The sequence below is a fragment of the Callorhinus ursinus genome, unplaced genomic scaffold, assembly GCF_003265705.2.
Source record: "Callorhinus ursinus isolate GAN/ISIS: 27379988/994484 unplaced genomic scaffold, GSC_fseal_2.0 scaffold10, whole genome shotgun sequence".
NCBI lineage: Eukaryota > Metazoa > Chordata > Mammalia > Carnivora > Otariidae > Callorhinus > Callorhinus ursinus.
In genome coordinates this window covers 88,466,019-88,487,956 of record NW_027397072.1, presented here as the reverse complement: position 1 = coordinate 88,487,956, position 21,938 = coordinate 88,466,019, and the positions used below count along the sequence as shown (strand labels likewise).

General features: G+C 48.6%; 1 protein-coding gene and 1 pseudogene across 3 annotated transcripts in view; both read right to left on the bottom strand.

The window, feature by feature from the left end:
* The window catches only part of LOC112821527 (phosphatidylinositol N-acetylglucosaminyltransferase subunit P pseudogene), an 11,250-nt pseudogene extending 808 nt beyond the window's left edge, over nt 1-10,442 (bottom strand).
* The window catches only part of SH3RF3 (SH3 domain containing ring finger 3), a 361,498-nt gene that overhangs the window by 197,717 nt on the left and 141,843 nt on the right, over nt 1-21,938 (bottom strand). The window lies entirely within an intron of this gene.

Genomic DNA, 21,938 nt, shown 5'->3' with positions numbered 1-21,938 from the left:
GGGGGGGGGGGGGGGGGGGGGGGGCGAGAAAGGGAAAAACTAAAGGAAAGGCGGGGTCGCTACGGCGTCCCCCCTCCCGCCCAGGCGCAGGCGCACCGCCACCCTTGCCGGCCCGGAGCGTGCCGCTCCCCAAATGATCTTAATACAATGTCTCCAATGCCATAAATTACAACATGGACTTAAGAATTAAATCAATTTGGCTACATAAAAGTTCAATTTGTGAAAAGGTACTTAAGTATATTCAATTTCTAAATAAGCATCTCCCAGCAATGGAAACCAAATGTGAATATTATTTGATGAATGGAATGACAGGCACAAATATTTTTCTATTTCCAGCCACTAGGAGACAGAAATACAGAACTCCTGATTACACAGAAAATTGAGATATGCACATTAAAAGTCACCCGTTTATAAACTAAAAATGTATTGCAATAACTATGGGTGCCTTTAGCTATGTTACTTAAGGCATACATACCTAGAAGCAAACAACTGAGCAAAGAATTGCTCTCTGACCAAATCACAAAGCCATCTGGGGGTGTGGTGCACATGCCATGCACGTGCACACACACACACACACACACACACGTGAACTATGCTTCAGTGCTCTTGCTATCTATTAAAAATACGCACCAGCTGTGGCATCCAGGTGAATATACTATCAACCAATCTATCAAACAGCCCTGTTGTTTTTTTTTAAGATTTATTTATTTATTTGAGAGAGAGAGAGTGCGTGTGTATATGCATGAGCAGGGGGGAAGGCAGAAGGAGAGGGAGGGGGAGAATCTCAAGCAGACTCTGCCCTGAGCACAGAGCCTGATGCAGGGCTCCATCTCACGACCCTGAAATCATGGCCTGAGCAGAAATCAAGACCCGGCCACCCAACCGACTGAGCCACCCAGGCACCCCAGCCCTGTGGTTTCTAAGTTCCTTCCTGAACCATCCCCTAAAGGAGTCCCCAAACAATAAGAAATGTGGTCCTCATAAAAATAGACTCAAAATGGATGAAAGACCTAAATGTGAGACAGGAATTCATCAAAATCCTAGAGGAGAACACAGGCAGCAACCTCTTTGACCTCAGCCACAGCAAATTCTTCCTAGACACATTGCCAAAGGCAAGGGAAGGAAGGGCAAAAATGAACTATTGGGATTTCATCAAGATAAAAAGCTTTTGCACAGCAAAGGAAGCAGTCAACAAAACCAAAAGACAACTGACAGAATGGGAGAAGGTTTTTGCAAATGACATATCAGATAAAGGGCTAGTATCCAAAATCTATAAAGAACTTATCAAACTCAACACCCAAAGAATAATCCAATCAAGAAATGGGCAGAAGACATGAACAGACATTTCTGCAAAGAAGACATCCAAATGGCCAACAGACACATAAAAAGTGCTCAACATCGCTCGGCATCAGGGAAATCCAAATCAAAACCTCAATGAGATACCACCTCACACCAGTCAGAATGGCTAAAATTAACAAGTCAGGAAAAGACAGATGTTGGTGAAGATGCGGAGAAAGGGGAACCCTCCTACACTATTGGTGGGAATGCAAGCTGGTGCAGCCACTCTGGAAAACAGTAGGGAAGTTCCTCAAAAAGTTGAAAATAGAGCTACCATATGATCCAGCAATTGCACTACTGGGTATTTACCCCAAAGATATAAATGTAGGGATCCGAAGGGGTATGTGCACCCCAATGTTTATAGCAGCAATGTCCACAATAGCCAAACTATGGAAAGAGCCAAGATGTCCATCAACAGATGAATGGATAAAGAAGATGTGGTATATATATATACACACACAATGGAATATTATGCAGCCATCAAAAGGAATGAAATCTTGTCATTTGCAATGACGTGGATGGAATTAGAGGGTATTATGCTAAGGGAAATAAGTCAATCAGAGAAAGACAAATATCATATGATCTCACTGATATGAGGAATTTGAGAAACAAGACAGAGGATCATAGGGGAAGGGAGGAAAAAATGAAACAAGATGAAACCAGAGAGGGAGACAAATCATAAGAGACTCTTAATCTCAGGAAACAAACTGAAGGTTGCTCGAGCGGTGGGGGCTGGGAGGGATGGGGTGGCTGGGTGATAGACATTGGGGAGGGTATGTGCTATGGTGAGCACTGTGAATTGTGCAAGACTGTTGAATCACAGACCTGTACCTCTGAAACAAATAATATATTATATGTTAAAAAAAAAAAAGAAGATAGCAGGAAGGGAAAAAGGGAGGGGGGGGATTTGGAGGGGGAGATGAACCATGAGAGACTATGGACTCTGAGAAAAAAACTGAGGGTTCTAGAGGGGAGAGGGGTGGGGGGATGTGTTAGTCCAGTGATGGGTATTAAGGAGGGCACGTTCTGCATGGAGCACTGGGTGTTATACGCAAACAACAAATCATGGAACACTACATCAAAAACTAATGATGCAATGTATGGTAACTAACATAACATAAAATAAAATTTTTAAAAAAAGAAAGAAATGTGGTCCTGCCAAGTCACCTTGGATTTGTCTTAAATTATGTCCTAGGTCACTGAGTGTGCTTGGAATCCACTGACTGGTAAATAAAGTCATTCTGAGTACTGAAGTTACAGTGGGCCACCATCAATGCTTGTAGCTTCCTCCAGCTTGGAGAACGCCACCAGCTACCGTACCAGGTGGTCAGAGAACATGTGCACAGGGCAGGTCAAACATGCACAGACAGAGGGGACTTGCCCTCCTCCCTCCACAGGCCATGGGAGACAGAGGCATCTAATGGCCCCCAAAACCACAGTGCATCATCGCAATGGGTTCTTCCCACTACAAATATCCTGGACCCAGTTGTGGGGGGGGGGGGGGGGGGACAGGGCACTGAACCTTAGCTGGAGAAATGTATCTCCATGCATATCAACATCTGCATCTCTCATGATGCATCATGTCACCAGGGTGCTACGAACGGGGTCTGGACAGCAAGAGTGGTCCCTTCATCTTGCCACCTTGAGTATGAAGGCACTTGATGACAGAGAGGGGAACCCCATGAAAAACTGTTTCCTGCCAGCCTCTCTAAAAACATTTTTCCTGAAACTACCTTCATTCAGCTCTGTCCTCACACTTTTCGCTGTGCGTGCGACCTGTCCACAAAGCTCAGCAAGGGAAGAGTCACAGGGCTCTGGTAAGTGCCATGGGAGCACAGGCTTCTCAAGGCAGGACAGACAGTCCTGTGAGGGACTGGGCAGCACAGGAGTCCGAGCAGTACCGCAAGGTGGCTGCAAGGCTGTGTGCAGGGATACCGTCCCTACGTCCCTTGCCCTGGCCCCCATCCTGACACTGCTCAGGTACTGCACTCTGCTGACTCTGCATCTCTTCTGAGAGATGGTCCACACCTTCCTTTAATGCATCCTGCCAAGCACAGCTTTTCTCTGTAAGCAATATATAGATGATGTGATACCTGCTTCCTGATGATGTTAGATGAGTCGGGCATCGCACAAGGAAGGACAATACCCCTCACATGTCCCACTGTGGCTGAGATGAGCCCATCAGAGCCACTCCTGAAGTCACAATTAACTCTGGAATGCCTGGATCAGTGACAGCCCAATAAATACCCTGCCCACGAATGAGGGGAGGCAGTTCACAAGGGCCACACTCAGAGAAGTGACAGGCACGAGAAGGAGCTCCATGTGGGCTTCCTTCCATTCTGTCTCACACTTGTTCTCAGTTACAGCTCTGGGCACCCCGGCCTCTGAGACCGCTTCCAGCAAGTGGCTTCTCTGGGGCACCGCCTGGACCACGCGTGTCCTTCCTTCCAGCTGTGGCTGCACACTGCACAGTTAGAAATGGAGAATGACAGCCTCTGTGGACTTGACAAAACCCCGCGGCCAAATGGGCCATGTCAGGAAGGCCTGCCGGGGCTTTCCGCTCTTGTCCGCCTTCAGCCCAGACCAGCTGTAATAGCGGGTGGAGCCAAGGAGTGCCACCAAAAGTCCACCTGCACAGCCCGGAGCACCTTGCCGGGGATCCCCATCCGTTCTACCCAAGTGGCCGCCAGCCTCGTCCTGGCCATCTATGCTTGCGGGCTCCCTGCAGCAGCTCCCTTCCTGCCCTCCCAGCTCCGCGCCAGACAGCAAGCTGTCCGCGGGGAGGCCCGCACGAACAGTCTGGCCTCAGCGTCGGATGCAGCACATCTGCTTGCACAGTGCCCCCAGGGTATCGTCACAGGAACACACAACAGCAGGACTGGCTTTGGGGCAGGGCCTGCAGCCTCCCCTGCCTTAAACCAGAGCAAGTAAGAGAACGCGGACGCATGCTGCCCTGCCGCCGGGGATAACGGGGAGGACTCCCGCGCCAAGCAGCTGCGAGGCCCTTGCTGGCCCAAACGGCCTGTCGGCTCCGGGCCTGGGAGTGCCACAGCAAGGAAGCCATGGCCTTGGTCACCCTGCCCAGCTGCAGGGCTGGAGGGGCCTGGGGTTCCCAGGCAGTCCGACCCAGGCCTCCCAGGCCCAGGAGCGCTGTTCACTCAGAGTTGTGGTCACCTAGTGAAGTAGTGGAGGGTGGGGAAGGTTAGGTCCTAAGTAAACGCAGCTCTGTTTCAGCCCCATCTTTGAGCAGGTTGTTCTTTTCCTTTTAACAACAACGACAGCTGATTTTGCTGCCTTTAGTGACAACAAGGCAAGGTATTTTGTTTTTGTTTGTGGGGGGTACTTCTTTTCAATATGAAGCATGACGCAGTTAAGAAACATCCCGTGCATTTCTCGTTTTCTTGGCTCCTGCCACCAAAGCTCAGCATAAACACTCGGACGGAGCAGCGGGAGTCTGCCTGTGTGACCCCCGGAGCCCCCTTCCCCACTCGTGCCCCAAGGCCCCCACGCCCAATCCAGACCACCTCTGTCTGCTCGGGCCTCCTCTGCTCTTCCTTTCAGCCCAGACCCCACCTCTCCTTTGGGACCCTCCCCACGGCCTTGCTGACACGGCCTCTGTGCTTTCCTGAGGGCCTTCTCAGGCCACAGCCCCCCTGCAGCCATGCTCACCCTCCAGCTAGCCCCCCACAGGGCTGGCTGTGCTCCCTGGCACCCAGGGGCCTTCTTTTCTTCCTTTCAATTTTACTGAGATACAACTGACATCCAGCACTGTGTAAGTGTAAGGTGTATAGTGGTTAGCCTCACACGCACTGTAAAATGATTGCCACAGTAAGTTTAGTTAACATCCATCACCTCATCGAGATACAAAAAGAAGAAAAAATGCTTTTTTTCCCTCACAACTTGAACTCAGGATTTCTTCTCTTAACGATTTTCCTGTGTACCACACAGCAGTGTGAGCACTGTCCTCATGCCGTACCGTACATCTTCAGGACTCATTTATCTCATAACTGGAAGATTCTACCTTTTGACTACCTTCACCTGACTCCACCACCCCTACCCCACCTCAGGTACCACAAATCTGATCTCTTTTTCCACAAGTTTGGTTTATTGTTGTTTTTAGATTTCATTGGTATTTGGTAGATCATTGATATTTGTCTTTCTCTGTCTGACTTACCTCACTTAGCATAATGCTCTCAAGGTCCATCCATGTTATTGCAAATGGCAGGATTTCCTTCTTTTTCATGGGTGAATAGTATTCCATTGTGTGTCTATACATTATATGCATATATAACATATGCACATATAACATATAACATATGTATGTACATATAAACACACATACATCTTCTTTATCCATTTATCCATCAATGGACACAAGTTGGTTCCATATCTGCTATTGTAAATAATGTTGCAATGAACATGGAGGTGCATGTATCTTTTGAATTAGTGTTTACATTTCCTTTGGTGTTTTTTTTTTTTTTTTCCGTTTCCTTTGAATAAATATCCTGAAGTGGAATTGCTGGATCATCTGGTAATTCTACTGTTAATTTTTTGAGGAACCTCTGTACTATTTTCCACAATGGCTGAACCAATTTACATTCCCACCAAGAGTGCACAAGGGTTCCCCTTTCTTCACATCCTCACCAACACTTATTTCTTATCTTACTGATAACAGCCATTCTGACAGGTGTGAGGTGATATCTCATTGTGGTTTTTACATTTCTCTGATGATGAGGGATGTTGAGCATCTTTTCACATACCTGCTGGCCATCTGTGTGTCTTCTTTGGAAAAATGTCTATTTAGATCCTTTGCCCATTTAACGGGATTATTATAACTTTGGTATTGAGTCATATGAGTTCTCTATATATTTTGGATATTAACTCACCAGATATATGATTTGCAAATATTTTTCTCCCATTCCACAGGTTGTCTTTTCACTTTGTTATGGTTTTGTTGTTGTGCAGAAGCTTTTTAGTTTGATATAGTCCCACTTGTTTATGTTTGATTTTGTTGCTTGTGCTTTAGGTCTCATATCCAAAACATCTATCAAGACCCATTCAGGGAGCTTTTTCCCGCTATTTTCCCCTGGGAGTTTTATGGGTTCAGATCTTATATTTAAGTCTTTAATCCATTTGGAGTTGTTTTTTGTGAGTAATGTCAGGCAGGGGTCTAGTTTCATTTGTTTACATGTGAATAAACATTTTCTGAGCACCATCTATAAGAGGACTGTCTTTTCCCCACTGAGTATTCAAGGCTCCCTTGTCAAATATTAGTTGACCGGATATGCATGGGTATATTTCTGCCTGGTACTCTCTTGTAAACTTCTACGTTGGGTAGCACCACATGACCAAGTATGGCCTGTTGTAGGTAACTTCCCCTGATGACTGGGCCTTAATTTTTATCTTGAGCTTTCAGGGCAGGAAACCTTGTGTTTTACAGTTTACAAAAGGAAATATATATTTCTATAGTTCTTAAATAACGAAAATATTTATTGGTTTAAATATTGTCCTGCCCCTATGAGGAGACCAGAAGGAAAATTCAGGTGTAAGGAAGGCTGTGCCCCTTTGACAGACAACAAACAGAAAAGACACTACCTCCTCTTACGAGACTCTACAATGAGCCTCAGTAAATAGGCTTCTACTTTAGTATAAATCACTAAGAGTAAGAAGCAGTCAACAGGTTAAAACCAGCCAAAGAACGTCACAACTCTGGGAACTAATCCAGAAAATCAGCAAGTCCCCAGTTGTGGGTTCCTTCCAAAGAGTCAATATTATCAAAACAATCAAAAGTGTCTTAGGCACAACTTCACCACACGGACCCAGATAACAGTCAGGTGGAAAATCATGCAAGCCCCACGTAACCAGATATGTTGATAAATTAAGTAATGAACACATTACACACTCCTTTTTATAAGTTGAAGGACTGAAACCAGCCAGGCAACTTTGAGTTCTGACCCATCCCTTCAGCAACTTCGCTCTGTGTCTACTCCAGGTGTCTCTGAGCTGTCCACTGCCTGGCTCCTAAGACTGTTCTCTGGACGGCTGCCCTTTCCACGCCATCTGCCTCTCACGGCTGCCCTTGGGGGCGGGGGCAGGTGCCAGGGCCACTGCTCTCATTTGCTCCAGGGCTGCACCTGCCACCATCCTCCAGGCTCAGTCGTCTCCTCGCCCACTCACCCTCTCGCCAGCAGCAGGGGCCTCCTCAATGCTTTCCGAGGTGGGTCTCCCTGCCACTGTCCCAAGTATGGAGCTAAGCAGGGGTGCCAAAATGCTTTCCTCAGAGAGGGGCCATGCTCCTTACAAAAGAAAACTGGAAATTCAGGCCAGAGTTCAGCCCTTCACACTGGCTGGCTTGGTATCCTGGTATCCTCAGGGCTCTGGTCCAAGAAACAGAAGCCTCCTACAAAGGGCAAGTTTTCCCTGGCCCTTACTGATTCAAAGGACTCAAACAAATACAGTTCAATACTAGTTTTCTGGTTTGCCTACCTATACAGGGCTGATTCAAGGGCTCCTTTCTGCTCTACTTACACAATCCTTTTTCCGTGCTGGGAAGAACAGTGGCAGCAGACTGCTACCAGGCCTGGCTGACATAGTATGAAGCAGATTTGAGGTCTGCCTAAGTGGACTAACCACATTGGAGGGCACTGCTTCCTCCATGCCCTCCTGCTCTGAAAATCAGCCCCACCAATGGCCTTCCTGATGACAAGCGGCCAGGGCTGATGGCACATAGAGAGGCCAGCTGATCCAGGAGGGTCTGTGCACCGCTGGCCAGGCCTCAACCCTACGTGGCCTGATTCAACACGAGCTTTCACCATCCAGAGCAGCATGGGACGGAGACCTTCCAAGGTAACAGAAATGTGCCACATCTGTGCTGTCCAGGACAGTGGTCACCAGCTCTTAAGCACTTGAAAAGTGGACAGTATGACTGAGCAACTGAATCGTACCTGATTTTAATTACTTTAAATTCAAGTCTGAATAGCCCTAAATTGCGTTGGGCTGTGTAGCTCTAAAGAATGTGAACTCATGAGACAGAAGGCCGTTCTAGTCAGGGTGGGGTGAGAACTTCAGTTAACTAGTCTCCGGAAGGCTTCGCTGGTGCCACTTACACCCTGTGGCTAGGAGAGAGGAGACTGGGGACACCATGGGGAGGGGACAGAAGGCCCCTGGCCAACAGCATGGGTGGTCTCAGAGCCAGGCCTCCTGAGCCTGACCACTCAGCTCTGCTGGCCTCCCTGACAGCTTGCGGGACCTGTCCCTGGTCCCTCATACCGCATACATGAGCTGGGCTCTCCTCCTTGAAGCTCAGAACAAAACAGAAAGCACCTCAGGATCACCAAGCCTACTGGGCTGTCGTATCCTAAGCCTGAAAATATGTTCACTTAAAAAAAGTTTCCTCATTTTTTAGTGTTCAGCAGTCTATGAGTCTACACAGAGATCATCTTAACTAAAAATGTAGTTTGAGCTGGAGGAGGAAAGCCTTGCCCTAAAATAGAACAGTGCTCATCCTCGATTAAACCGAATGTGAATTTCCACTTAATCCTGCCGGAGACAGGCACTTCCTCCACATGGTGCTCCACACGTTCACTCAGACGTGCACCCACAGGGGAGGTGCTTCACCAGACTCAGGAACTGTTCAGTCAGAGCTGGCAAACCTCCCCAAATCTCCTCAGCCACAGTGGAGTTGAAAATTAAGGAAATTTTTTAAAAACTTAAGGAAATCAGATACTTTAGTAGCAAATCTGATGTTAAGATAACTAGAATTTTCCCTCCCACTCTGCATTGCCCCCATTTAACTAATTTCAGCCTCTGAGGGGTAGGTGAAATCGGGCATGTGAAGAAAAGGGATTCAAGAGCCCTGTGATGACTCATCTCTGGGACGGCTTCCTACAGACTGGGCTGTGAGGGAACCAGGAGGGAACCAGCTGTGGCTGCCCCCTGAGGTCTCTCCCAGCCCCCAGGGGGTAACAGAGCATCTTCAATGCAGTGAGAACAGAGGCCTGAAATTCCACACGGGGAGACTACTTGGGGCCCCCTGCCACACCCAGTGTGGCTGCACACGCCCCAGCCCGCACACTGTGTCCTTCCCAGTCTCATGGTTCACCCGTCTCCTCTCCGTCACATGGGCCCCAGTGTTGTCATCTGCAACCGTTCTCAACCCCCGTGAGGACCACAGGGCTGAGCGGCAAGGTCGCCAGCCACCCCTCAACAGGGAGCACGAGTGAGAAACACAGGTTTGCTCCTTCAAGCCACTGAGATTCTGGTGGTGTACCTGTGGTCCAACCCGCCCCATCCTGACTCACACATCACAGATATGCCTGCCCTGGTCATAAAAGTTTCAACCCCCCCCCAACCTGGCCCCAGAATCCAGATATGCTAAACTGACACATATAGTGACCTAAAGCATCACAGCCCCAAACTACACATGTCCCCATGCGGGTTCCTGAGTACCAGGGAGAGCTTTGGGGACCCATGTTCAGGGGAGCAGGCAAAGAAAACATGAATAAACTTGCTACTGCCTCTCTGCTGTTGGTAGGCGGGGAGTGGAGAAAAGAGTGGGCAGAACCTTCAGACACGAAAGCCTCTGGGAAGAAAACAGCATGGGCCATCCGTGTGGATTCCTGATAGGAGCTGAATCACATGGGACCTGGAGGCACTGAGGACAACCCACTCAGGGACAGAGCGAGGGACAGGCTGAGAGCTGGAAGGAGAGATGCATCTCGGCCTCGTGAGGTTTAGCAGCTATTTGGAAGCACGCCCCTGAGAACAAATCTCTGTTTGATCCAAACTTGTCAGACTTTCTAGAGAGGCAAGACAGGGCCAGAATGGCCACAAGGAGATGGTGTTTATGGGGCCACCTGTCCCAGGAAGATGGGCCGGGATGTGCAAGGACAGCTTTGCAAATACACTTAAATCACTCTTCTCCTCCTCAGAAACAATCCAGCTCGGTTAAACCACTAGACTGAACTTGTGGGTAGAGAAGCAGTGTGGCCCGTGCTTGGCCTGGGTTGGGGAATGCTCGGGCCACAGGAGCACCTGGGGATGGTGGACATGCAGACAGCTTACCATGGAGGCTCCTTGTCTGTTTGCTCTGGGCATTCCGACATCTGGACGTGTCCTCGCAATCTTACTCAGCAGAGCTGCCCTCTCCCCAAGTGAACCGTCCCTGCACACCCAAGATGAGAGGAAGGAGCCAGAAGCTCCTGTGTACAAGGGGGAGACCACGTGTGTGCGCTCTCACATGCTCACATGCACTGTATGCCACAAACATACACACGCACACAACACCACAAACACACACACATAAATATGCACATATCACACCCACACTCGGAACACACACAACACACAGGTGCACAGACATGCACACCCCACACACATATGCAGACACACAAACTATCCATATCACACACCTCCACAGACACCACACATGGACAGAGACACACTGCATACACTGCACACACACAGGTACAGGGCAAGGATGTATAGAGACTCGAATGCTCCATGATTTCCCAAGACCTGGTCTGTGCAGAGGCCCAGGACAATTCCCCTACTGACTGTCTCCTGTGTCTAGACAAACCCAGGGGCTGATACATAACTGGCACTCCCACCAGTGTGGAGGCAGCAACTCCGGTTTACTGAGAAGTGCCCATATTGCACACTGCAGAGACAACCGTAGGCAATTCTCCCACCTCTGAAGTACTTGCTCTTTCCTGTCCCACACGTGCAGGTGGCAGAGCCAGCAGTGGCCCAGGACCAGCCGCGGTCTCATGCTGGGGATCAACCACCACCCATCAGCCCCCAGGGGTCGTGAGACTGGGGCATGCTGCCTCTTTGTGGGGTGCTTCTGACTTAGCAGGGGCCTGAGAGGGCAAGGGGGACTGTGGGCTGGTGAGCCACACACTCACCTGTGACAAAGGAGTGGTGGAAGCCCGCTCTCACCTTGTAGACCAGATTCTACTTGGCTTTCAGACAGAAGGCACAAAAGGGAGAGGCAGGACAGAGGACATGTGACTTCCTACTGCACTGTTACCCATCGCACCCATGGCCCTCCACCATGGAGAGGGATGCCCAGCATCCCTGGAGCTTTGCATTCCCCTCTTTTCCTCACTCAAGAGCCAATGGGGCGCTAACCCATGCTAACATCTCAGGGTGCCTACTTGCCTCCATCCCTGGTGTGCAGGGACATGGGCACCTGTGCCCACTGTTGAAATCTTCATCTCTCCCATATTCTCGCCCTGTGGAATAGCTGTCCTGCCAACATGGGGCAAGCTTGTGTTCACTCACTTATTTGCTCACCAACTATGCACGATGGGCGGCAGGGCTTTCTGGTTTCCAAATGACAGAAGAAAGGACAAAATGAATAGAACAAATCCTTCCTGCTTTAAGCTTTATCATTTTTTTCCTTTCTTAGTTGGCTCTGCACATCCTACTTGTCATTCAGCAGTTCTGAATTTTCATCTCAGGCTTTTTAATTGAATGTTCAGCCTGGCTGTACATGCTGAGTTTTGTAAGCATTTTAATCAATAAATAAATTAGCCTGCACCACGGCCACATCCTCCATCTGGTGCTGACAACAGAGAGTGAGCAAAGAAAAGCCTTGCTGGCGGATTCTCTCTCTCTCTCTTTTTTTTTTTTTTATCCCCCTGATTATTTAGAATATTCCAGACAGAACCAGCTTTGAGATTCATCAAGTATAGGGCAAAAGAGGGGCCTTATAATTCAAGGTTTCCTGTAAGCTCCCAAGAGGGAAATTTAGGAAATGAAAGGCAATTTCACCCCCTGGTGATTCTGGGAGCTTCCCCTGGGGAGCAGTCTTCCTGTCCTGGGGGCAAAAGGTCAAAGGCCTGGCGGTGAATCATGGGGATGTCCCCTTATTTCAAAAAGCCCCAGAGGCCAGCTGACTTTCCTCAGGGTAGCCTTACAGTCAATCATTCAGGTATGTGTTGAGGGCTTTACACCATTCCTAAATATGCGGTTACGGCAGCAACCAAAGTGGGAAAATATCCCCGTTCTCCAAGACCTCAAATTTCAGTGGGAAAAGACAGACAATAACAAAATGTACAAATAAAATGCAAAGAAGGCTAAATGTTAAGAAGGCCTCTGGGGAAAAATAACAAAGGGAGAAGGGACAGGAAGGATTTGGGGAAGGCAAAGCTGCAGTTTTAAGTAGAGTTATCATTTAAGTAAGGTGACATGGTGGTGGCAACAGCATGTGCAAATGTCCTGAGGTGGAAGCCTGCCTGGTGAGTGACAGGAATGGCTGGAGCCTCTGTGGTTGCAGCAGGTACAGGGGGAGAGAAGTGGTCAGTGAGGCACTGGCAGTGGGGACAGGGAGTCGGGCCCTTGGAGGGCATCACAGGCTCTCGACTTTTCCCTGACTGCAATGGGAGGCACCAGCGTGGGGGGGCCTGAGCCTGGGGCTGGCATGGTCTGACTTCTGTTCTAACAGGTCCGCTCTGGCTACTGTATGAGAAAAGATGCCGGGACAAGGGAAGGAGCAAGAGAGACTCAGAAGACATCCCCATCATACAGTGAAGAGGAGACAGAGGCCTGCACAGGAGGAGGTAAGAGAAGCAGGTGTTTTGTGGAGAGAGCTGATGGGTGCGCCAAAGCTGGGTGAGGGGCAGAGTGGGGCCGAGGATGCCCCCATGGGCATGGGCAGTAGCCTGCCTCATGGGAGAGAGCCTGCAATGGAGGTCCTGCAAGGAGCACCTGACTGACTCCCCTGCTCTACCACCTGGGACTTGGCCTCCACCAGGTCCAGCAAAGTACATGTGGTGACCAGGGTCAGGTGGGGCTCATTGCCCTGCAGGAAAGGGACCTCTGGATTCCCCACCTACCCTGTCCTCCACCATGGGAGACCCACCTTCTGGGGCCCACAGGCCACGGGTGTGGCCCTGCCCCTGCAGCAGCTGCTCCTGCCTTCGTCCCAGCCGAGTCCCCAGATCACATGCAGATGCTCGAACATCCACGAGCCAGGTGAAGGAGGGCAAGGACAGGAAACCTACTTTGAGAAGCTCTGCGAAAGGGCAAACTCTCCTACTGAGAAGCTTGATCTGACCTGCAGACTCCTCCTTTGAAACAACAGAAGAAAAACTTCTGGCTAGAGCAACTTTATCTCACAGAGGAGCCCAAGGAAGAATCACAGCCCACAAATCGCTCCCTGCTGATGGATCAGAAGGGAGACTCCAGGATCACTTTTCAGGCAGAGGACAGACCCTGTCGAGAAGGGAGGCCTTGTGCAGAACGCTCCTGGAGGACACACATGAGGACGTGGGCCCTGGGCCAAGAGTCAGGGCCACTCAAGCTCTGGCCTCTCCAGGGCAAGGAAATGTGGGCAGGGAGGGAATGTGGACCGTTCTCCTGGTTCTTCTGACTCCTGGTCTGAAAATAAACCACAAACTTCCTGCCTAAACATGGGCAAGAGAGTATTTTCTTCACATTGATTCCATGCATGTGATTTCAAGAAATTCTGATAGCCAAGCAGAGATGCCAGAATAGGATACTTATTCTTTGGCATAACTTACTCCCATGTTGACAGAGCACTGCCCCCAAGGATAACTAAATGAGTCTGGGAAATTGGATTTAATTTGAGAAAGGAGATCCCAGGTTGGCATGGTCTTTATGCCCTTTGTCTTCTAGTGGTCAGTGGGCTCAGCGAGGATGCCGCCTGGCCTGGGGGGAGCTGACTCCAACCAGGCAGTGGGAGGGGATGGCTGTGTGGGTGAGCAAGGGGGTGGCCCCCCTCCTGTCGCTGGCCAGTCTTCCCGCTTTCTGGTGGCCCGGACTGTCAGCGACTGACAATGCGCTGAATGCCCAGACCAGTCAAGAAAAGGCAGGCCAGGGCCAGAGCTCCTTTCTCAGATTCTGGCACTCTCTGATGATGCACAAATGGATACTGCCATGTCGTACAAGTTGGGCTGCAGACCCAACAGAAAGGAGGAGACTGAAGACTATGGTTGGCGTGGGGACCTGCGTAGTTGCATGGAGTGCTGGATATTTTTCGAAGGAGGATTTGCCTTACCCTTCCTCCCTCTGCTGTGCCAACCCTGAGGCAGCACAAATGCAGGCTCATCTCATGGTGTGCAGCTGTCCCAGAGGCCTGATGGACACTGCCTCGTGGTGTGGCCACAGATAGGAGCCTCCCAGACATGTCAAGGTTCTTTGCTCGTGTCTCAGCAAAAGTCCAGTCTTCCTGCCTGTAACTATGGGCTGACACATTCTGTGTAAATACCCCATATCCATCAAGTAAGCCAGGCAGTGTTACCCTCCTTCTGTACGCCATCTCAGCAAGACAGGTATTTTCCAGGCAAAGTATAAGGATAGAAAATTGGCAAAAGAGAAAAGAAGAAAAATGATATGGAAGAAAAATGTCCAAAATAGAAATTAGGAATTGCTACTTAAAACAAAAGGATAATACTATTTCAAGTAGAGAAAAAAAAAATGGAATAAGCTCTAATAGGTCAATGGTTATGTAAATTATGAGAAATTTTGTAATGATTTATTTCCATGGCTATTAAATATCCCACCTTAAAAAAACTTTTTAATGAAGTGAAAATATTCTAGCTAAGTACAGCACCAAGTAAAAAGACCAGGATACAAAATTTCATGCTTAACATGAATCCCAATCATGTTTGGAAAACAAACACATGCAGAACACCAAAATATTAACAAGGGTTTTCTCTGGATTGCAGAAACTTGCCCGAAAGGGCAAGTTCTATATCCTTCTTTAAATGTTATTTTTATACATTTATACATCCCACATTTCCTGTCATGAGCATAAATGTTTTTAGTTGGAAGGAAACATTTACAAATGCATACTACTTTCAGACCGAAGAGACATCAAATATGACTCGGCTTTCAGCAGCTCCTCGACAGAGCTGAGATGCAATGGTCACTTGAAAATGGTAACTTTGCCAAGTAAAGATTCCCACTCCGTAGTCTGTGGATGAACTCAGAGCCTGGGAGCAGCTTGGGAGCAAAGAGGAACCGGTGGGAGCAGGTGGGCCCCGTGCCCCACTGGAAAGAGATTCAGCCTCCCCAAATCTCCCCATCATGCAGGGGCTGCCTGGCCCCAGAAGACCACAGGGACCGCAGCCTCCTCCAAGAGCATCTCCAGGATGGAAAGGGCTTTGTGGGATCTCATAAGCACTCCCCCGAATCATGCGGCCCAAGAGCCATGTGGGCCTGAGCCCCGAGCGCCGTCCTAGCGTCCTCACCACCTGACCCTATGCTGCAGGGAGGCAGCCTCCAGCTGTCGGGAATGATACGCATCGTCCCACTCGCATTCTGAGTAGGTGGGCCTCGTTCAACCAAAAGCAACAGAGGCAGCTGCATGCAGAACATTAAAAATCAAAACGAATTCCCTCCTCCTCAAGCATAATGCAAAAAAAATAGAAATTGCCCTGTTTCTTTTTACTCCTGACAGCCTTCTGTTGTTGCTTTTCTGGCGTTTCTCCACATTATTTTGACAGCATTTTCAAGGGAATTATGTTAAATGGTATCCTGCCTCATACCCCAGACTCATAAGAAAAGTATCTCAAATTAAGTTCTGTTTGACCCACTCAGTGACCAGTTCTGCACACTTCCCAGCTCAAGGAAATTAGGGTCCCATTGGGAACTAAGTGAGCACATGAGAATGTATGAGCCGGAGCTGCTCTGGGCAGCCAGGTCATCATTTACTATGCACCTACTATGCACCAAGCACTCTGCCTATGCACCTACTATGCACCAAGCACTCCAGGGAAACCACGATAAAGCAAGCAGCCACGCACATGGTCCCCATTCTCAACAAATTCACCATCCAGCCAAAGAGGCAGAAAATACATACACGGAAAATAAAGATGACACTTATGCCCTAAACCAGGATGAAAAAGATGTTTCAAGCCATTGTGAGAGGCTGTCAAGAGCACTGTGTTGGGAAGGATTCTGAAGCCCCACCCTGAGGCCAGGAAAGGTGTGTGAGCAATGGCAGTGCCTCTGGGAGGCCAGCCAGAGCAGGGGCAGATTGGGCCAGGGGTCTGTCCTTGCTTCCAAAGACCAGGAGTGGAACAGGGAGAAAGGGAGTCAGAGGCTTTAAGGAGGAGTTAGGGCTTGAGCTGATCTACAAAAACAATAGGATTTGCGTAGATGAAGACATTCTAGTCAGAGGAAATATGCCCAGGCATGTATGTGTACAAGTCTAAGGAAAATGGACTGAGTACCATAGAATAATGACATGGGACCTTGGTTGGGTGACAGAGTGTTCCAGGTAATGGAATCTGGTGTGTATCTGTGCACATGTGTGTGTATGAGCATGTGTGCATGTGAGGGAGGGGCAGGGGGGCAGCCTGAGTATTCTGTGGTACATATATGCCTGAATTCACTCATTTCTTCTCCCACTCAATTAATCTTATTGTGTGCCTGGATGCAACGCACTGGGTTACTGGAAACAGAAGTTCCTCCTTTGCCTTTCATGTTTCTCTTTACTGCCCAAGAGAAAAAATAATGTGATAAGCTCTGAAAATCCGAAGGAGACAAAGAAAGGATTTGGTTCACCCAGGACCACACAACACTGGCCACCTACATTCATGGTAGTCAACATGTGATCCATGGGTCAGGAGCACTGGTATCACCAGAGAGCTTCTTTGGTTATTGGTGACTCCCAGGCATCTCCCTGGACCTAGAGGATCAGAATCTGCATTTTAACAAGATCCCTCCACGGTCAGTCAGCATGTTAAAGAATAGAAGCACCGATCCAGGTCAAAGGGCCCCAAAGGTTTGGAATCCAAGAATTATAAACAGAGCTGCAAGGGACCTCGGCAATCACCTCGTTCAACCCCACAATAGGCTAGACAAGCCAATGTGCTAGTCTGAAAAAGTTAACTGGGTTTCCAATTTTCCCACTTTTTAAGATTTCATTTTCACCCAGTTTGGGGCTAAAAAAAAAGCCCCAAACCATCAACAATAGGTGTTTTCCACAACCACACATCCTCCCTCAGCGTTCACTCCCAGGAGTCAAGCACCTGCCACCCTTCATCTTCCATTTTGTAACACGAAGCCACAGCACCTCTGCCAGCCAGAGTGAGAGAGTCACAGAGGGGATGAAAATTAACACAGCCCCCCATGTGCCTCATAATCAAAACCAAAGACATCCCAGCACTGACATCTTTACATGGATTTCCATGACACCCAATGTTTAGCCAAAGGTACTTGTAAGAGTGGTGACTCCTAGACTCATTTTTGCCGAACTGAGATATGCTTCAAGAAAATCCAAACTCGTAAACAAACAACATTTCTCTATAGAATAGTATGTACAACTTTTAGTCAAGGAACTATCTGAAATGGTTGTTTCTAAGACTCCTTTATGTACAAGCAAAGGATTGAAATCCTACTCCATTTGGGAGCAAATAATGAGAAGAATCATCTCCAGCCAGTTGGTGATAATGTGGCATTCATTACAACACCGTGTGCACAAAGAGCGTGCATTCCAAGTCATATGACAGCAAAGAAAGGGCTCTTTTTGCAGGGGAACAGAGGAAGGATGGAAGAAGAGATAGTTAATAATTTTCATTTGACAGCTTGGAAAATCCCAGTTCAGCTTTAGAATGCCAGCTCCTCAGTTATAATTTAACACCCATTTCAAGAACAGTTGACAAACGAATGTTAGTGAGCAACACAATGCCATTTTCATTTGCCAGCCAGAATGATTTTTTTATGTCCTTGATAAGCCCACAAATAAATTTGTCAATTTATTCATAGCTGTGACTTGGAGTCAAGATGCATTCTCTTATGCTCTACAGACACTGGTACCACTTTCTTTACAGTACCTCCATCTGTTTTTCTACCACATGGGCAAAAAGATTTCCAGAAGCTACTAAATAAGAAAGTGATTGCAGTCATCCTGTAGTAACTCTCTAGCCATCTGCTGTCTTAGCCCCATGTGTCCTCCATCGTGACAACCACTTTTGCCCCTGTTCCGCAGGCAAGGATCAGGGCCAGCACCTTCCTGGGCCCTGACAGGACCCCATCTTGCAAGGAGAAAAAAATGGTAGCAAAGGGCAAAATAAGTTAGTCTCCTTTGGTGACAGTGCCTTGCCTTGCAAAAATCCAAGTGTGCTGTCAGGAAACATTTAACAACCTGCACCAGAAAAGGAGCAGGGTGACTTTAGGCCTACAAGACCAGAAAATTCTGTTCTGGGAGGTCACCTGCGGTGCCTAATAATGTAGGGAGGAAAAATGTCTTTAATGACATCTCTGTAGGCTAACATTCTTTCTGGCTTCATCCAATTTTAAGAGCTGGCATACTCACATTAACATGCCTCCTTTGTGAACTGGTCTTTAGACAAGAACACCTCTGAGTGTTCATGTGCCCTAATAGATTAAGGACTAAGGCAACCTCCTGGACGCCAAGCCTCCTGTAACTCTAACTGGAGGAACGCAAAAGCAATTACAGCTAATAACAGTCATCCTGATTTTTAACTTCCTTTTCTCGTAAGGCACAAGGATTTGGACTGCTTTGCCTTTTCTGAATGGTTGCAAGTGCCACGTGTCTAGGTTTTGCAAATTCTTGAAGATAGAAGTTCAACGCGTTTTCTTGGCAGCCTCCACCTTTGGCCAACAAGGTAGTTTGGGACATGACATTACAAAGGGACAACTCCACCAGCTGGCAGCAATCAGCCAAAGAGCCACAGGGCTGCCCATGCCAAGAACTGAACCATTCTTTTGGTTTGGCAGTTTTATTAGGCAGGTCCTGGGAGAACAGAGATGACACACTCAACTGGGTAACTGAGAGAGTTTGTATGACGGAAATTTCCAGGAGTGTGGGCAGGGTTTAGGACATGGCATCCTGGGTAGTGCAGCCCCCTGCCACTAGCAGTACTGGCACAACTTTAGCATCCTGGACCCAGAGAGGAGGAAGAGAAAGAGTTCTGCAGAGCCAGACAGAAGAGCTCTGCAGACAGGAGCAGAGAATCTGTGGAAGGAGGCGGCAGGCAGTACACATCCTGGTCCATGGTCCTTCCTCTTGGACCTGCTTCCTATTGGACAAATCCAACCACATGCCCAAGATGTGGTCCAGACTGCTGAGGCTCCCGGGCACACACAGGTGCAAGGGGGAGGGTGACTCTGCAGGGCCAAGTGGAAGCCATCTGAGAGTGGTACCCACGTGGTGTTCTCAGAAACTTGGACAGCTGTTAGGTGCCTGAGCACCTCAATAAAAATTTTTTAAAAATTAAAAAAAAGTTTTTTTATGTTCTTCATAAGCTCACAAATAAAGGTGTCCATTTATTAATAGCTATGGTTTGGAGTCCAGATGGTCTGCAGACACTGCTACTGTTTTTCTACCAGGTATCAGGCATCGGGGGATGGCAGTGATCACCGGGCAGGCTTGGGAACCACCAGAGGGGTGATCAAGTGGCTATTCATGAGATCCCAGAAGAAACCAGTCCTTTAGATAAATTTCTACACTGCAAATTTTGGATGTAAAGTTCTGTGTCATGTGATCACTGCCTCTTTCTAATCTCTGACAACCTGACTGGCCCCCTGTGAGGTGAGTACCTCAAGACCTGAGTGTCACAGGTAAGTCACCAAAACCCTGAGAGAGCAGATATGGATGTAGGCCAGGAGGCCTGAGGTGTGGGGAAGCAGGCAGTCTTGTATTTCATAGAGTTCCCAGCCGGAGGACAGTGGTACAACCAGGATATCATCCTTCCTCAAATGCAGACCCACATCACTGCCGAAAGCCCTTGATGACAGGTGGGCTTAGGGATTCAGAAATGGTTGGATTTTGGAAAGGTAGAATCACTACCTCCCCTGTGTTACATAAATCCTCCCTACAGGTCCTGCCCGGCAACATATTTCTGCAGAGAAACATGGATATCAATAACTTATATAGACTCATGATAGCACACGTCGGGTTCTGCGGTCAGATGAGTTTGCGCCAAACACAGGAGAACTACATTTTCAGTTTTCGGTGCTTTGGAATTTTAGCATTATAGAGGAAGGACTTGTATGTAGAGTCTCCTTGCTCATTCTAATGAAAGCGTTTCTTGGTCACAGGGACTGCAGCCAGCCAGCCCTGAGCCCATACCGGTGGCCAGTCGGGGGCCAAGTGTAAGAAGTCTGCGCTCTGTCTGGCCCACAGGCCCAAGTCCTGGTTCCAGGCAGACACTTGGAGGCTGCCTGACTTCGAGCAAACCACTGACCCTCTGTAGGTTTTAGTGATTCCACCTGAACTATGGGGTGATAGGAATATATCGCCTCCTGCAGGATCGCTGTGAGATGGCAGGAGATGGTGCTATCAGACCCATCCCCTTCGTCGCCCTCCCCTAGGCCTTCAATCTCTCACCAATCTCCCTAATTGCAAGAGGGTTGTGGGTCAACAAGGCCAGGTAGAGCATCAGCCCCAGTTCCTTCCAGGTGGATCAGAAACACCCCCAATCACATGTTTTAGTTCTCACAACTAAATCTGTTTCACTCACATTTCCTCCCTCAGAGTGACCAGGAAATCTGTCCAGCCCCTTTTGCCTAACCCTTACACTTTAAGAACTCAAAGCGATGGCAGCAGGTACTGCCAGGTGCAAAGACCAATATGATGGTCTGGTCACAGGAGGCCACCTAGCCTGAAATACCAACATACCAGAGCCAGGAAAAAACCCTGAACTTAAAGTGAACTAGAATCCTAGGACAAATTTACTTTGAAGATCCACAGATACAGGCGTCAGCAGTCCTGGGTCCTGATCATCATGTAATCTTCCTTTCTGCCACTGAATGAATGACACTCGCCAGACGTCCACCTCCTGATGTCAGAAATATCGTTTTATTCATAAGCATGAGGTCAGGTTTACCAGTACCTTACTTGAATATGACTATCACCACTTATCTTAGCCGAACTATCCTGCAGGCCACAGAACCTCAGAATCCAGAGCAGATAAGTGAAAAACTGGGCAAATGAGGCCACAAGCCATGTGAGTGAAAAGAGAAATAGGAGTACAGTGGAAGAAAGGTTCACAAAGGTGCGTGGGTGAGAAAGCAGAGCGTGAAGACCCCTTGTCTGGGGCCCAGACAAGGAGGGAGGAAAGCGCCTCTACTCCTCACACTCACACAGTGCTGGATCCAAGGGGGCCGGCTTCCTGATGCTGGCCCATGGGTCCCTGACTGATGCAACAACAAGCCTGCAAAAGCCATAAGCAGAGCCTCATCCAGCAGAACTGTCAGAGAGGACTGACATGGCACACACTGGGCTCCAGGCTTGGCACGAACACACTCCAGGCCATGACCAGAGTGAGGCTTAGCACCAGCTCCCTGGGCTGCTTCCACCAGGTACTCCCCATCCTGCGAGGAAGCGAGACATGCTCCTTCCAAGTATGCTAACCAAAGGGCCCCAAGCAGAGAGCAAAACACAGGAGAATCAATGGTTCATGCCTTAAGTCTAATTAAGACAAAACGTTTTGTACAATTGCTTTGGAAAAGCATGCTACTGATTTATAGGCCGGCTTAACCCGGCTATGAACACTTGATAATTCAGCAGCCTCTCCACAGTTCCCAGGAGGCCTCAGCGTGGCGCTGCATGGCATTCCCAGCATGTGACCGAGGTGGCACGCTCCCTGGGGCCAGAATGC